The following is a 12,172-nucleotide window of genomic DNA, read 5'->3' on the forward strand; positions in this document are numbered from 1 at the left end:
GCGATAAAGTCATGCTTCAGTTTTTGCCCCTGCAAGTTAACTAAATGGAGTGCCACATGTCCTTTACCTAAGCGTTTTGGATCTCTGTGCCCCATTCTCTGCCCTTTCTCTGAAAAGGGACCACCAGCCACGGACACGTTATTACTGCAGCAGCACAGGCAGCATCTAAAGACAAGGGCTTGACAGGAGCCCAGGGACACTTGATCCCAGGTTTGGTGAGCTCACTTCCTGTCCTCAAATATTCTGAACATTGAGCTTGACTGAAAACGGGAATATGGTATTCTTTTATTTTTCCTCTGCCTGGGCACACAGAAGTGAAAGCAAGCTGTTTCTTGGGAAGTTGTGCATCTTTGCTAGTTACTTGCTCACAGTACCAAGCTGGGTATCAGAGGGCAATACCCCATAGAGGTTAAATTACAGGCACCACCTGTGAGGCTGAAGGGCTCAGCGGGGCCACCAGAAGTGGCTGGAACAGCCATGTCCCACCCCAGGCAGCCCCAGCCTCTCTTCACACAGACCCCTCAGCCCTGCCGCTGCCCCAAATCCCTCCTTGGCCCTGCCGAGCTCCATCAGAGGCGGTTTGGGAGGAGCCCCCCCAGCTCTGTTGACGCCTTCAACCGAAGAGAGATGGCACCTGCAGCCGCCCCTCACCTCAGCGGGCCGGGGAGCTGAGGCTGGTTATGCTGGTTTAACATGCAAAGTTTGGGAAGTCCCAGCTACAGGGAGCCGTTTGGTGCATAATGAGGGGCTACTGGAGGGCCAGCCCAGGTGGGGGCCATTGCTGGTGATGGGCTGGCCCTGGGCCCAGGTGGGGGCCATTGCTGGTGATGGGCTGGCCCTGGGCCCAGGTGGGGGCCATTGCTGGTGATGGGCTGGCCCTGGGCCCAGGTGGGGGCCATTGCTGGTGAAGAGCTGCCCTCGGAGCTCTTCCTCCCCTGGCTGCAGGCTGGGGCTGCTCAGTGCTGTGATTTTGGGGTGCAAGCAGCAATTGAAGCAGATGCCTTCATTGCCACAAGGTCCCGCTCGTTGCCCTGAAGCGGGTAGTGCTGGCCCTGGAGAGCAGAGAGCGGTGAGGCAGGAGGAGCGTTGCTGCGGGAGCACCCACAAGGGTAAGTCCTCTCTCAAAATCCTGTAGAAGAAACAAGTCCGTTGTAAAGCTGCCCATGGCACAGCTGGGGCTGGGTAGCGTGTTCCCTCTTTTTGCCGTGTGTCACGTGTGTGATGGGGTGCTTCATAGTGGGGTATAAGGTCTGCTACCCCATAGGTGATATGTTGTCCGTGTGCTGGGTCATCATAAAAGCCTTTAGTTTCTGGCTGTGTGGCTGTGCCTGTATTGGGACCACAGAAGGATTGTAGAGGATTCTTTAGTCTCTAAATGCTTGTTTTCCTTTGTTGTAACACACTTCTTTGTAGCCAGGTGTATTTTGAATTGCATACCTAACCTTATCTGGGGCTTGGTTTGTCAGGAGTAGGTGGAAATGCTTGTATTAAATCAAAGAGTAGCACCCCGAGGAAGGTCCCCTCCGCTGCTGCGTGCTCAGTCCCCAGCTCCAGGTGCTGTGTAAGCACGGACACTGTGTTTCTGTGTATGACACGGTGTGGTTTTAAACTGTATTCTGGTGTGATAAGTTGTGTGATGAATTTAGGTCTTGGCTTTGGGAGAGAATCATGTGTTATTCACACAGGTCAAAAGTCATCTACATCACAGTTTTAAAGAAAGATGGTTTTGGAAGAAATAAATTTGTGGTAGACTGTTGAACATATTTAGTTATTTAATATCTATATAAATCTGACCTTGCATCTTTGTTCCTTAATCTGTGCTGATCTGTTATGATTGTGTGAATATAAGAGCAATCAAAAAGCAGTCATGATTCAGATTAACAGCATTCCTAAACATCTGATAAAGGAATTGCTTCCTATGTAGAGTCGCTGATATTTTTGTGAGGCATGGGAGTAAAGGCAATAGCAGATGGCAAAAACTTCCAGCAACAGGCAGTGTGACATCTAAGGAAAGCTTTCCCAACAGCCCTGCTGTGGTAGCAGATGGAGAGACTGGCACGTAGGGAGGACGTTACTTTTACAGTGCTCAGTGCTTCGAAAGACGGGCTTTGCCGGCTGAGCCGGGCTTGGCAGAGTTGCGTGTGCGGCAGCAGTCAGGGCCAAGGGAAGAGTAACAAATGCTAAGAAAAGGGATGCCAAAGGCACCGCAAAAATGCAGCAAAACCTTTAATGGTGTCTTGAGGTTTTCCTTGCTTTGGACCTTTTAGGCCTTTTTCCAAGGCAAAATATCAGAGTTGTGCCTTTCCATCGACCTGTGTGCATGCATGCACACATGTAGGGAAAGGTATTTCAGCATTTTTGTAAACCTCTGCAAAACATTCAGAAACTTAAAAACCTTTCTATTGTTTCTGGGACAAAGCAAACTTAAATACCTGATTACATAATTCAGATAATTACTGTTATCTTTATCTGCTCTAAGTGTTTAAAATGATGTTTAATTGTGCTAGAAAATGAACCCACCTTTATTCTGCTACAACTTTGATTTTTCAGAGCTGGTAGAAAATGCATTTTATGAAAGCTTCTAGGTTAGTTCTTATTTTACATCATGTATTATCTACACCATCATGTTTTCTTGCAACCTATTTTCACTTAACCTATCCAAAATGATAAATCTTCACCATCTCTTTATAAGCAATCTCTGTAGAAATTACATATGGACCTCTGATTCTAGTGGTTAGATTAGTATGTGAAAATCTTCACTTTTGGGGCTTGTGTTGAGTAGGTTATTATTTTTAAGGGCTTTAAAATTATATCCTGATCCAGTTGAAGATGCCGCTGCTTGTTGCAGCGAGATTGGACTAGATGACCTTAAAAGGTCCCAACTCAAACCATTCTATGATATACGTAACAACTAAGAAGCACGAATTAAAAGACTCCCAAATAAATTATTTTAAAAGTCGAGGATTTTTGAAGATTTTTTTTATTTATTGTATTGCTGAATAATGAATATGTTTAAAGGAAAACTATTTGCAATATTTTCTTCTCTGCTTCTCAGTTTTTGCTGTCAGATAGTGGAAATAAAAAGTGTTTCTTCAGGTAGCTACGAGCCTGGCATGTTGAACAGACATGAATCTCCTAAAGCAGCTCTAGAGAAGCATGTTAGGACTTGATTGTTCCTCTGGTTTGGTGCGGTGAAAAGTGCACATTGTTGTGCTGTTGGACTGGTACATGGGAGGCTAAAGAGTTTCTGGTGTCAAAGAGCAGCACAAGGACAGTTGCAGCTCAAATTTAGCTTAGAAGCAAAAGAAATCTCCTTGTGAGTGTCACTGACTGATCATTAAAGTGAAAGATTTTTTCTTCCTTTGCATGTAAAGTTACAGCAGATTGAAATTGCACTCAGTGTGTTGTTAGCACAATACGCTTGTATCTAGCTGAAGCTTTCTGAGGACAGTGACCTGTGAATTGTATTTTAAAATCTGCCACTGAGCCTCGAGGTGCCCAGAGGCACCATCTGGACTCATCAGGAATCGCGAAGCAGCTCTATTTCATAAGAGTCTGGAAACCAGCCAGGTAATAACCTCACAAAACAACATCGTTCTGGCTGAAATGATAAACTTCATTAGGTCAATATAGCTACACATACTAAAGAATTTAAAGCATACTTTTACAAGATTACATAAAAATATGCTTATAGGCCTTATAAATAGTGAAGTCTGAGAAAAATTACCTAATGCTTATTAAACTTTTTTCTGTCCCCTGAATTCTGTAGTCAACAACACTGACATACTTTGGCTATTACTCTCTTACTTTTCAAACAAAGAGAAGAAAACAAGTCTGAATGTTTTTGTAGTTAGACACTTCAACACTAAATAACTCTGCATTTTATATGGTTTGTGGAATTACAGTAACTTCCTCTTCATTTTTTTTATTTGAGCACTCAATTTACGTAATTTCAGGAAAGCAGGTAGAAGACTTGAGATGATGTTAGGGAGCCAATGACTAATGTTTTATTTCTGTGAATGTTGTACTGTATTCTAAACAACTTCAGCTTTTAGGATGCTGGTTTTTGAGAAGCCACAAGGAGTTAGTAGTGATGGTGTGCTTCAGAGTATGTTTATCCCTACTCTTTTCAGTGGTTAATATTGAATCAAATGTACTGGAAATGGGAGACTTAGTACATTTCCTGTTGTTTGCACAAAAGCTTAAGGTAGGTTAAGTGTTTTGACAAAATCTGATTGCAGGAGATAAGTGGGGGGCCGGGGTGTCGGTTTTTTGTTTGTTTTAACTATAGAGAGGTATTTTTTGCGTGCATCTGTGAATGTGGGATTTTAATGCAGGTTTCTACAACATGCTCCATTTTTCTTGTTTTAAATTGGGAGATGATGGTTCATCTTTAGGGCTCCTACAGTTGTAGAGAGGAAAATCTTCCTGGTAATAAATAAGCAACATATTTGTGCTCCCCAAGCAATGGAAAGAGGAGAGGTAAAACTTTTGTAACTGTACTTTGCTGCACAAGCAGTTCAGCTGTATGTACTAAAGCAAGCAACTTTGTAAAGCCCGGCCTGGCCGAAGCAGACAATGGCAGACCTGGGAAGGGCTGTGCTGGGGCAGGTCAAGGTCTGCCCAGTCCTGGATTGTGCTGCCAAGAGCCATGAATATTCTGTAGGATTTCCTCTTGGGGTCCAGCAGATAACTTACAGGCCTCACACAACACAATCAGCTCTAATTTTGATAGTTACGTTGAGAACATAGAAAAGAGGTCCACCATTTAATTTTCTAGCTTCTTTAAACAGCCTTGTGACTTCTTGGAATTTGGGGGTTTGGGGATTTTTTTCTATGTTTAAAAGTGTTAACCTCATTTCTTGAATTTTACCCTGCTATTGCCTGAGTAAAATACAGGAATTAATGTGGTGCGGGAGGGGAAATGTTGTCCACATGTTCCTATGTTGTCCACACAGTAAAAATGGGGTAAAACAAACTCTTCGGTGGCTCAGGCCAGGCTCATGCCTTGGTTGTACAGGTTGCAACACTCTCCATATGAGTGACGCTCTCATGGTACAATTCTGGGAAAATGTTTGTTTGTTTGTTTTTTCAGAAGAAAAATGTTGGTTTTGTTATTAAACTCTACAAGTTTTCTTTTAAGTTCTCCAAGAAATCTCCAGAGCTTCCTCTTCCCAACCAACACTGCCCTTGATTTGCAGTTGACCCTTGTGGGATGAAGTCATCAGGAGAAAGTTCTTGTTTTCCTGTATCTGTTTTCCTACACAGACTTGTTGCCTTATGAATTTCACTACACTAGGCATGTGTTTTAAGTCTGATGACTTGTGTTACGTTAGGAAATCCTCCCACAGCACAGACCTTTCTAAACATCGTTTGTTGACTTACGGGAACAAGATCATTGCTGTTGCTCCACGCTGGCCTTCAGAAACGGGCTGACGTTTGCGTGTGGCAGCCACATGCTCTGGGAGAGGGGGACAACTCCATCCTCTTCCTGTTGCAGAATCAAATTAATAACAACAAAATAAGAAAACTATTGTCTGAGAGGGGCCAAAGACGGCTTTTGAAGAGGCATCAGTTTTATTAAAAAAAGGTGTTCACAGCCAGTAGGCTCGTGAGAGCCTTGCACGCAGGCATTAAGGGGGTACGTGGTATGTCTCTGTCAGCCTGCCTGAAAGAATTGGGGCAGAAGCATCCGATTGAAAAACAGACACTGACTTCCTCTCATCCTAATACCTATCCACGAAAAAAGAAGCAAAAGACCTGGAGTATTTTGGCATCTCCCCGAGGAAGGTAATAATCCCAAACGTGGTGTGAGAGCCCTTCATGATCACACGCTGGCAATTGCTCCTCACTCATATTGCCAGTTTCCCTCCCACGCGTGCTCAGTCTCGGGGGTGATGTGAGTCTGGATGCTGGACATTTAATCAACTGCAGGAAAATTAACGTTTTGGAGGCTGTTCTTTGGTTGCGGGGTGCCTGCTGTTTAATAGAACGCAGCATGCTGTCACGTATCGCATACTTACGTGACTTTACTGGCTGCCGGCTCTGCTGGCTTTTGGGTTTGGCTGGGGTTTAGCATTTCTCAGTGCTGAGTGTCTCTGTTGCCGAGGGGAGAGTGAGCTGTGGTGCCCTGGGGAAGGCAGCTGAACTCCGGTCCCGACTGCCCTGTGTTTTTTCCAGGACTGCACGCCCTCAAGAGAGCAGCGTCCTGTTGTCCCTGGGTACCTGCGTGCAACTGGGAGAAACACTTGCAATATGGCAATTGCATTTTGAATGGTCCTTGTGAGGCTATTTTGGGGAGAGGATGATGAAGGGGAGGTGAAGGGCCATCTGCCAAGGGGTGGCCAGGTGTTTCTCATGGTGACTTTTGTGCAAATGAGAGGCTGCCCAGCTTTTTGCTAATGATGGCTGTGAGCCTCCAGGTGTGGAGCCAAAATCCCCATGGTGTGGGGACGCTTTCCAAAAAGTGACTGACAGCAGAGCTGGGGTTGTTCCCATGAGAGCAGAGCTGTGAAACAAACATAGGCCAACCATGGGAAGGAGATCTATGTGCAAATCCTGCACCTTGGTTGTGCGTACCTGACAGCACATAAAAGACAACCCACCCCTTAAAAAAACCCTTGAAGTCCTCCTTTTACCATGATGAAATATGTGAAGATTATATTTGAATATTTGCTATGAAAACTTCAGGCTGCATCTAAGGCTGGCAGTGGCACCGCAAGGCTGGCAATGGTGCCACCAGAGCTAGAACCGGTGCTGCAGGGGTGGCGATGCGACTGCAAGGGTGGTAATGATGACGCAGAACTAGTGGTGGGGCCGCAAGGCTGGCAATGGTGCCACCAGAGCCAGAATGGCACTGCAGGTGCTGGCAATGGGGCCACAGGGCTGGCACCACAAGGCAGGGAACGTTGCCACAGGGATGGCAATGGGGCCACAAGGCTGGCAAATGGACCGAAAGTTTTCCAGGAATGCCACCATTTTTTTTGAGCTAGAAAATAAAGTCCCCAAATGCCCAAATAGGTTTTTGTTGGTGGCGGTTTTTTTGGTGTGTTTTGGTTTGAGGTTGGTTGGTTTTTTATCTCTTGTTTCTGCTGCGGGATCAAAACCCGAAATTTTGTGCATCCGATAGGAAACCTGTTCTCATGGGACTGCCAATTCACATCCTGCTCTGGCACTCTTTCAGCTTTCATTTAACATAAACCAGTCTCCAGATGTTTGAGGCTGGTACTAATGGCTGGGTTCACTCATTTGTTCTCCAATTATATGCCTTACAGGCTGCAGAGAGTTTTCTTTGACTGACAGCCGAATATTGGCAACCTGACAGCTGACTGCGAGGTTGACAACAGCCACACGGTCTCAAACTCATAAATCCTATTTTCAGAGATGTGTATGTATGTACTAGAGAAAGTGTTAGACTTGGGATGCACGAATCAGTAAAATTCAGCAATGTTAGCTGGTGACCTTGGGTACATAAGTCATTAAAACAAGGCAACAGTGGCTGCCCGGTTTCTGAGTTATTTGGCTATAAGGTCACCCTGTGCGCTGGGATGCAAATTGCTTTCTGCTGTCACTGATAGGCTGTCTTGGCTGTCTTTGCTGTCACTGGTTTGGAGACTGACAGTACCAGTTGGATACCCTGCTTCCCAGACACCTTAGTGTGGGCGATGTCCCACACAAACCTTGCTTCCTTAGCTCTGCCTTCTTGAGGTCTCTTGTTTCCTGGATATTTAGTGTTGTCCCTACTCAAAAACAGAACCTTCTCCCAACTTGTCCTTTTAGGTCCATTATGCTGAGACCTGACCTTGCTCCGTCAGAAGGACTTGACCTTGCTCTGTCGAAGCTCTGGTAGATGCTAGGAGGACTCTAGTTTACAATTACACTGTTTTTCTGAAGCTCTGTAGCCTGCTTTGTATCAATTTAACTGCATTTCAGAACAAGCCAACTTAATTAATGGTTTCCCTCAGGATATCAAACAGCAGTATATCAGATTTCTAACTGAAATCCATAAACATTACATTGTCTCCAATTCATTTCTTTAGTCTTTAACTTCTTCAGTTTCTTTAAAAAGAAAATACCATCAAGCTTGTTTGGCAATATTTTCCTTTAATGAGCATATGTTGTTTGATCATCAAGATTTGAGTCACCTTGACCTTGTTTTCAATTAGCGTTTCATGCTCAGTAGTGAAGATGATGCCACATCATCTGTTGAAAATCCACTTACTGTGTGAGACTTTGGAAATTTTAATTCAAAATTGACAGATGACCAGATTTTCTCCTTCCTCACAGAGTCTGTGTCACAGAGACCAGTAAGCAGAGAAGGGTTACCCTTAGACTCCTTTAAAATAACAATTTATTGCTGAAAAATATTCTGCTTCAATTTTCTTTTCTACTGTTGCTATACCAGTGGTTTCCTAGATCAGGAAGGCTTCATCTTTTTTTTTCTTTTTTTCTTTTTTTTTTTTTTTTCCTCACAGTTATGAAAACCTCTAAGGGTTTGATGGTGCTTCCATTTCAATCTGTAAAAATTGTGCTGCCAAAGTGGAGGGGAGGTTTGCTCGGGAGGGAAGGGTGAAGGGCTGGGGGGTGTGTGTTATACTGGTGACTGCACTGTCACACCAAGGGGCTCCTGCAGAGACACGGGGGATGCCACCGACTGCAAAGTCAAGGCTAAGAACTAAAGGGAAATGCCAAGTTGAAAAATGTAGCACCAGGATGCAGAGTTTAGGTTTCTTAAGAAGTGGGGCAGCTTTTGGAGTAAAGTGTTCAGAAGAAAAATGGGCTTTACCTGAGCCAAGCCTGGTTGGTTATAGTTATTTTGGTGACATTATATGCCACCAAGGCTTATATAATTTTTTTTTCCCCAAACTGGAAAAGACATTGTGCATGGAACACTGCACAAATCTGGGTGACACATCACAAGCAAATGGAATCATGAAAATCCTGTAATCCAGGAATAAAAATGATAGAGTAATAAAATTTGTGAAGGAATAATAATGAACATTACAATTAAATAACCCCTGATAATCACAGCGCATAAAAATGAGCAAGAAACAAATGTAGAATCATTTTATACACAAATGCCTCAGGTCCAAAACAAAACCACAAACAAAAAACCACAAACCAACAGAAAACTCCCTACTATGCATGAAAAGAAATCAGAGTATAGATATAAGATGGAAAGCTTGGCAGAAGTGGAATGCTGTAATAAAAAGAAACAAATTAAACAGGCATGACCGCTCCCACCATGAGAAGTTATACTTGCCAATCTATCGGGTTTTTTAAGGTGTTGTCAAGAACAAAACCACCTGCTTCATATAGTGTCTTTGGATGCGTAGAAGAGTTGTTGTAGGTGCTTTAGCACATGTTTCTACAGATACTAAGCTGCTGTAGGATAAGAAGGATATATATTTTTTTTTTTTGGCCTGGATATATAAAAATAAATAGATGAAGGGGAAAAAAGGGGGGAACAAATGGTCACTGACAAAGTTTGCTGAAGATTTCAAATCATTTGGAATGGTTCAAACAGATGTAACCTGGTATTGTTCAGGGCAGAGGGACTGTGGTTCTTAAAATTCTGCACAGCTAGATGAGAAAATGGCAGGGACTGTGTACTGATAGAAGCTGAACGCTCAGTTCAATAGTGTAGGAAACAGCTTGAGTGGTGCTAACCTCGGGACGGGCTCTGAAACAGCTGCTGCCTTCTTAGGAAAGAGTTAGTAAGGTCATTCTGGAAACTTGACTGAAAATGTTCACTCAGTGACACTAATGAACATATCTAATGAAGTTTTCCTCCATGATGACCAGCAAGTACAGTTTTCCTTATGAGATGTCTCTTCTTTTCAAATGAATAATCCTCCTCTTGCGATCATGTTAAGTAAATTAAGTTCATTAGCTACCCCTTTCGCTTCCCAATTTAATCCTCTGGTATTTGGAAGTGTGCGTGTGTGTGTACATTCCTATTTTAAAACATGCTATCTTGTTCAGGTCCAGCCTAGTTTCTAGTGTAAAGTTTTTGTTCTGAATTATCTCAAAAGCTTTTGGTCCATGTTTTCTGTTGTTCAGTTTGTTGTATTTTCTATTATTCTGTTTCTTAGTGTTAGAAACCTTTGTTTCCTCTGCATCAGGGATTTTCTTAATTCAGTAGAGATCTAGCACCAGTTAGGACTTTTTTACAGGTGAGGTGATCTGTAGTTTGCAAACTTGGTGATATTGTAGATTTTCTTGAAAGAATTTTTCTTTTTGTTTTATAGGTATTAGCTATCTATAGTAGCTATTCACGGCTTCTTCCATTTGCTCAGTTTTCTCTTGATATTAGTAGGCTTGGATGCAGTTTGAGACTTACACTGGAAACAGTTATTTAATAAGAACAGTAAACTGATTTCATAAAAGTTCAATTTCTGAAGGATTAGGTCTTTATGAGCTTTCATTCAGAGGTTGACTGCATAGTGTTTAAAACAATCCTCTCTTAAATAATCAGAAAAGATCCTTCTGGTATGAAAGCCTCTCGAAATCTCCCTTGTGACTTTCACCATTTATTTAATTTTTAAAAAAATTAGTTTTTCAGTGTTATAACATGGATGTGAATACTTAAATTATGTTTGAATTGCTGAGCAGAGCAGAAGCTATTGCAAAAGAGTCTCTTACATTCACTGACTTGAGAATTTTACAGGGAAATAAGTAAAATATGGTAGATCTCCATCTTCATTTTTTCCTGGATAATTACACACAGATCAAAATTCACTACCCCCACATTCAAGCTCACTTTTGCTAACCTAAACTGCTGGGTGGGTGAAATTTAATTCCTCAAGGAACTGCTTTTGGGATTTGTGCCCAAGAGCAGCCAACCAGGTGCCTGAGAAGTCGGGCCCACCACAGCGCAGAGAGCACGATGGGGAGTGCCTTGTTTGCTTTATGAAACTTAAGCAGTAAAATGAACTGTAAAACCATTTTTCATGATTGAAGGAAGGGTCTGTCTACATATAGAAGTAGTCACGCTCAAATGTATTTCATACAGAAATATTATACATCATATGAACATTTTGTTCTTACTGCTGAGATACTCATTCGGCAGGTTTGTTTCCTGCAAACTTGTTCGCTCTGAGCACATCGATGCATTTGCTATTCTGTACTGAGCTGATCCATATTAAAAAACCCTCAGAGGGTTTTTCACTGGAGTTGCTTTTCATTAATATGCTGCTGATAATATATGCAGGAATATAGAAATAAATACGACACTTATTATTTCATTTGAAGAAATTGCTTAGGATTAATAAGATTATTCTTTTTTTCATGGAAAGTATAATAGCCAACCTTTAAAAGAATGGGTTTATTGTTCTGATGAGAGATTGAAGTTGATTTTTAATGCAAATATTATTTATAAGCTTCAAATTCTTAAATGAGGAAATACAAATTATTTCTTTGCTCATGGTTATTTCTGCCACAGCATGGAAATAATAGAAAATAATTAAATCAGGAGAAAGATTGGTGGCTGCTTCTCTGTTCCTCTCTTCTTCCCCCCATCTCCTCCAATTCTGGTACAACTAGGAATGCAATTTGTAAATAAGATATTCTAGAAATGAGTGTTGTTTGGTTGCATTTGAGCTCAACCAAAGTTTCCAATCTAGAACACAAATACAGAATTAGCATTATGTGTTAGTCGCTAATTACTTGGACCCAAGCTGAAAAGCCGTGGCAACTGTCACAAATATTTTCTTTAATGTATTTTAAAATGAAATCTTTTAGAATCACATTGGTTCAGTGGATTTACAGACAACGCCTCAGAAAGATAAGCTCAGTACCCTGCATCAATATGTTTTCCTTTAATTAAGTAACGTATTTTCCTATTTTATCATCCTCTGAAAATGTCCCAGGACTATCCTCCATTAGGTGAGAGCTAATCTGAGCAGATACCCACTTTCTCTTTGCCCATCACCTGGATGGGATGATTAATGTAACGCCTTGCTTTCAAGTAGGAATCAATTCATAGGGTCTTAAATAGGATCAAGCAGGAGAATTTAGACCTTCATGTAATCCAGTGCACCTTCCTCCATCTGGAGTATGACCAAATGTTGCCTCTGTTGCCTGCTGGGCCCAGAAAATGCAGCAAGGAAAGAAAATGCTTTTCCCTGCACGTTCGTTGCACGAGCATCAGAGGTTTTTGTAGGTGGTGTGT

This window comes from Caloenas nicobarica, chromosome 7 (genome assembly GCF_036013445.1).
Source record: "Caloenas nicobarica isolate bCalNic1 chromosome 7, bCalNic1.hap1, whole genome shotgun sequence".
Taxonomy (NCBI): domain Eukaryota; kingdom Metazoa; phylum Chordata; class Aves; order Columbiformes; family Columbidae; genus Caloenas; species Caloenas nicobarica.